This window comes from Lactuca virosa, chromosome 5, assembly GCF_052849685.1.
Source record: "Lactuca virosa cultivar CGN04683 chromosome 5, Lactuca_virosa_CGN04683_v6, whole genome shotgun sequence".
Lineage (NCBI taxonomy): Eukaryota > Viridiplantae > Streptophyta > Magnoliopsida > Asterales > Asteraceae > Lactuca > Lactuca virosa.
In genome coordinates this window covers 231,456,604-231,463,072 of record NC_136430.1, presented here as the reverse complement: position 1 = coordinate 231,463,072, position 6,469 = coordinate 231,456,604, and positions in this window count along the sequence as shown.

The window sequence follows — 6,469 nt, the reverse complement described above, 5'->3', positions numbered from 1 at the left end:
CACGAGCACCTAGTTAACGAGCACAATCAACGATATGGAACGAGAACGATATTTTTATTCAACAAGTACGAATTTCATTATTTATCTAACAAATAATGGATCTCTAACGATTGCTCAAAAGGTTGTTAATATTCTAGTCAGACAAATCTCAGAAGTACCTAAATATAAAAATATTAGTGTACGTCTAAGTCCTGTAAGGAGTTATAGCCAGAGTCTCCTGGAGGGAGAGCGGGAATTTGTGTATAGATCTATACGGGGTTGACACCCCGCACCTTCGTTGTTCGCTACAGCTAGACAGGCCAGTCTAGGGTGACAAATGTCTTTTCCAAACCAAGGGCGCTTGAGAAACGCCAAAACAGGCACTTCGTCAGATTACTATGGTTATAACGACTCACTAGAATATGTTATGTCATCTAGAAATTTATGTAAGGAAAAACCTCATAAATAAATTTTTGGCACGTTGTGTTGACCGTCCTATACATGATAAGTGATGGTCCGCAATTGTTGCGTTGACTGTCCTTTTTCATCGCGTAGAATGTCCACAATTGCCATGTTGATTCGTTCTCCTAACAAGTATAGAGTCGTAATACTGCTATTTTTGCAAATTAAAAAGCGTAGGACTCTATGGAAAACGTTTGTAAACTATTTTGAAAACGATAAATCAACCCACACATATACATAGTTGGAACTAGAACTTACGAATATTTTATAGCAGAAAATATACGATTTTCTGGAGAAAACGATTTTCTACGATTTTGATAATGATAAACTAGAACGCACACTCAATTTTACTCGATAAGAGGAACAAGACTTTCAACCATATTCTCTTTTTGAAAATAAGGGATTTTTCTGGAAACGGTTGACTACTACTATTCAAAAGAACTATTCTCATACATAGCTCGCTTTTACAAATCACACTACTTTTTGTGACAACCCGAAATTTCTAACTTGTACATTTTTCATTTTATCAAAGTTAGCCTTCATTTTACTATCTTATAACGAAAATTATGGGTCTATATTTGTGTTCTAGGCTTAGTATAACATGGATATGAGTCTTAGGAAGGATTAGAAAGTGTGTAGCATCACAAAATCAGGCCAAACACATCAAAGAAGGTGTGTGCGGCCGCACACCCGCGTGTGCGGCCAGCCAGCCGCACACCCAACCGCACACACCCTCCATCCTAACACCCGACCCTATATATTGGAGGAGACCCCCCTTCATTCACTCTTTTCCCCTTTTGGCTGCACCCTACTCTCTCTCTCTACTTTCTCTCTCTAGAAACATCATCCAAGAACACTCTAAGGGCCTCAAAAACGTGAAGCACTCCATCATTCAGCTTGCTATATTGGTAACACCTGAATCTAAGCTTAAAACTCATAGTGTTCTTCGTGTTCTTCATCCTTTGAAGGTGTACGGCCGCACACCTTCATAAGGTGGCCGCACACGCCTTAAAGACTCTCGAAGGTGAAGAGTTTGGCCTCCATTTGGTAGTTGGACTTGGTATTAGCACTAGAACACCTCAAAATCGACATTTCCGGGCTCAAATGAGGAGTGTACGGCCGCACACACCCTCTGTACGGCCGCACACTCCTGTGTGCAACCGCACACACAACCTGGCCGCACACCCTGGCCGCACACCCACTCAAATGGCTGTACACCTCCCTTATTTGATCGTATAGGGTCCCGACAAGCATTTCCAAGTCTTTAGGGTGATTTCCCGTCATGTTTAGCCATGAAACACCCAAATTCTAACACACATATGTGTTATCATATGTTAATAGGATCCACTCGTGTTCGAAACATCGGTTGACACTCAACACTCGTAACCAATTGTGCTTTCGGATCCTACGATAAACTGTGAGTTCATACCCCTACATTTTCCGTGTTTTTAATGTTTTCAGGGGGAATACAAGCCAAATTCAAGGTATTTTATTAAGTTTTAAACTTGTTAAGGCAGTCCAACGATTTCCACGTTTAATAACATATTCGGATATTTTATCTCTTTTTATAATATGCTGAGCATAAGGGAAACTACTATTTTGGAAATCTAACTTCATACCTTCAGAAAGGTTTTTACAAAGCAGCTCTATATCACCTCTAATAAACTATAATGGGTATAGTTTGGGATAACTCTCTAGGCAGTCTCTACTTAATCAGATTTCATAAATGAACATATATAAACTATGGCAGATTTAGTTTATGTTATATGTTTTTCTCAGAAGTATAAAGTACATTTATTCAAGGATAATTACTGTTTTATACTGATTTCTCGCTAGTAAACTAGATTATACAGAATTGTGAGGCGCTACTTCAATACTGTACCCTTAGGTGTATAGTGATAAATCCTTTTAGTATAACCAGAGTCTCCTGGAGGGAGAGCGTGAGATTTGTGAATAGATCTATTCGGGACTGACAATCCCACACCTGAACTGCTAGCTACAGTTGGGCGGGCACGCCTGGGGTGAACAAATGTCATTTAGCTTAACGCCTGAAGAACGTTATAAAGGTCTCTCGGTCATATCAAGTATGGTTATACGACTCGCAAATAAGTATAAACTAACTTTGTTTACGGACTCTCTTCTTCATTTGTTTTATTTTAAGTAATAAAACTACTTTTATATATGCCGTTAGTAATCAATGACTTCTAAACTGGCATCTCTACCTCTAGGACGGATAACATGTTTTCTAAAACGGACGGTTTATTTTCTACTAATAGACATTCTTTCAAGACCGCTTTCCATAAGAAAATACAGGATTTTCTTGAAGAACACTTTTCAAATGGATTCAAAGAGCATTTTCTCACTAAAACCAAATGCTTATGAACTCACCAGCTTTATGCTGATATTCTTTCAAAACTGCTTGTATTCTCAGGGCATCAATAGACAGGTACTCTTGCCGACTTTTGGAGAAGATGGAACATTCTGAAGTCACGTCTTTTACTTTTGCTATATGCTGTTATGTATAAATCATGTTTTTTAACAATGTAAATATTCATATTATAATGTAATGGTTGTGTTTACTTCGCTTACTATGATACAACAGTTGTGATACTACGCATGACGTCCTCCGCCCCGGAACGTTTCCGCCATCGGTTTCGGGGTGTGACAGATTGGTATCAGAGCCCTTGTTTATAGCGAACTAGTATACCGAACCTTACATGGTATACAACTATAAACACTAAAGGGGCCTAAGTGCTCTACACTAAAAGTATACTTTCAAAAAAATATAAGTATTTTTATAAAAGTATACGAGCATGCATACCTAACAGAATTCGTGTCATTAGTGGAACAACACAAAAAGTATTTGGATGTTGGGACACTGCAGTCAAGCCTGGGCAGTTATGTAATCATGTTTCGGGTGAATATAGCCTGATCAACTATATTCAGTCAAAACATGACCAACATGTGCTTGGGAGTGACGGTGGTGTTACAGCATACCTAAAACTTACCAAAAACATTCACTAGAAAATACTATAGGAGTATTTCGCTAGAGCCAAATTCAGTGAGGAGATTCATTCTTAGTGTTACCACCTATCTATTTCGTAGCGATAACTTAGTTACATTAGTAACCTTTCTTGCTTATCGCTTGGTAGAACACTTGTTTATCAAGATGAGATATATTTTGTTCATATATCTTGAGGACTTACCATCCTCTTCTTCCTGATTGTTTCTAGAAGAAGATGCCTCCTCGACCAAGACCCATCAGAAGAAACGACAACACTCCGCCACCACCACCACCCCCTCAGTTCGACCCCGTCATGTTTCAGGCAGCAGTTACAGCCGTCGTGACTGCAGCAATGACACAAGTGAATGCTGGTGGGGCTGGAGGTGAAACCGACCCACAGAGACAAGATGGAAGTCAGGGACATCAAAAAGAGTGTTCCTACAAGGACTTCATGACTGCAAAACCCAAGTCTTTCGACGGAAATGGAGGTGTCATCGCTCTAACTCGGTGCTTCGAGAAGATCAAATCCATCTTCGAAATATGCGTCTGTTCCGAAGAAAACAAGGTGAAGTTTTCTGCCTGCACCTTCACTGACAGAGCTTTGACCTGGTGGAATGGTCGAGTCAAAACCCTAACCCTGTCAGTGGCTAATGCCATGGGTTGGGAAAGACTGAAGGAACTCATGCTGGCTGAATACTGCCCGAGGGGCGAGGTGCAAAAGTTGGAGCACGAACTTTGGAACTTGAAGATGAAGGGTTCTGACATTGCTTCTTACACTGCTAGATTCTGTGATCTGGCACTTCTCTGTCCGGGAATGGTCACCCCGGAAAGCAAGAAAATCGAGAGGTACATCTGGGGGCTGACACAACCCACCAAGGGAAATGTCTTGGCTGCTAGACCGACTACATTTGAGAGCGCCAAGGATCTGGCACAAATTCTGATCGATAATGGGGTTGATCTAGACGAAGTGGCAGCTGTTTCTGAGCCACAGAAGGAAAGTGGTGGGAAGAAGAAGAAATCATGGAATAAACGCAAGGGTCAGTCTTCGTAGGAGCCCTCCAAGAAACAACAAACAGTGGCAGTTCATGCTGTTACTGCTCCTGCTGCTGCTCCAGCTACTGTTCCAACCACCCAAACTCCTACCGGTGTTTATGCTGGGAAACTACCTTTGTGCAACAAGTGTAACTTCCATCATCACGGACCCTGCCGTGAGTTGAGTTGCAATAGCTGTGGGAAGAAGGGTCACACAGCTCGATACTGCAAGGTGCCAGCCCAACCAACCAACCAGACTACGGGAGCATGTGCTGGTCAAGCTTGTTATGGATGTGGAGAGGTTGGGCATTTCAGGAGAAACTTCCCCAAGGCAACGACTTGTGGCAATATAGGGAGAGTTTTGGCGATGGGCCAGAATGAAGCGGTCGCTGATCCTACCGTTGTTACAGGTACGTTCCTCCTTGACAACTCTTATGCATGCATTCTTTTCGATTCTGGTGCGGAGAGAAGTTTTGTTAGTCATGCATTCAAGTATTTTCTTAAACATAAATCCCGACCTTTAACCGAAACGTTTACCGTCGAAATGGCTAACGGTGAGAAAGAGAGCACTAATGACATATTCGTGGGTTGTACCCTTACTCTGAACGACCATTCATTTCCCATCGATCTTATGCCAGTCTCTATAAAAAGCTTTGATGTCATCATCGGCATGGATTGGTTGAGCCCCAATCGTGCTGATATCCTTTGTTTCGAAAAAGCTATCCGTCTCAATCTTTCCCCATATGAAACTCTTGTAATCTACGGCGATAAACTCAGTTCAAACCTTCGCATCATTTCGTGCATCAAAGCCCAGAAACTCCTGCGGAAGGAGTGTTATGCATTCCTAGCCCACGTCATTAACGAAAAGCAGGAAGTTAAAGACCTCGAGAACATCCCCGAAGTCTGCAACTTTCCCGATGTTTTTCCCGAATATCTTCCGGGAATCCCTCCTGAACGCCAAGTCGAGTTTCGTATCGACTTAGTACCCGGAGCTACCCCAGTAGCTAAATCCCCATACCGATTAGCGCCGGCAGAAATGCAGGAGCTATCTAGTCAGCTCAATGAGCTGCTCAGCAAAGGATTCATCAGACCGAGTTCCTCACCCCGGGGAGCCCCAATCTTGTTCGTGAAAAAGAAGGATGGATCCTTTCGGATGTGTATCGATTATCGGGAGTTGAACAAGCTCACAGTCAAAAACCGTTACCCTCTTCCTCGAATCGACGACCTCTTCGATCAACTTCAGGGAGCCAGCTACTTCTCGAAAATAGATTTAAGATCAGGGTACCATCAGCTGCGAGTCCATGAGGGTGATGTTCCTAAAACAGCATTTCGGACTCGATATGGTCACTACGAGTTCGTAGTTATGCCCTTCGGTCTAACTAACGCACCGGCTGTGTTCATGGACCTGATGAACCGGGTGTGCCGTCCTTTCTTGGACAAGTTCGTCATCGTGTTCATCGACGATATACTTGTCTATTCCAGAAGTGAGAAAGATCATCGACAACACTTGAGATTGGTGTTGGAAACCTTAAGGACGGAGAAGCTTTACGCAAAGTTCTCCAAGTGCGAATTCTGGATTCGAAAAGTAACCTTCCTAGGTCACGTGGTAAGCGAAGAAGGCATACACGTGGACCCCTCCAAAATCAAAGCGATAGAGAACTGGTCAGCACCGAAGACACCCACAGAAATCCGTCAATTCTTGGGTCTCGCTGGCTACTATCGCAGGTTTATCCAGAATTTCTCCAGAATTGCCAAACCCTTAACCACTCTAACTCAGAAAGGCGTACCCTTTTGTTGGAGTGAAAAACAAGATACTGTGTTCCAAACGTTGAAGCGGGCCCTATGCAGCGCACCTGTCCTGTCTCTGCCCGAAGGGACGGAGGACTTCGCTGTCTACTGTGATGCATCCAATCAGGGCCTAGGTTGTGTGCTCATGCAACGGGGAAAAGTTATTGCTTACGCCTCGAGACAGCTGAAAGTACACGAAGTTAA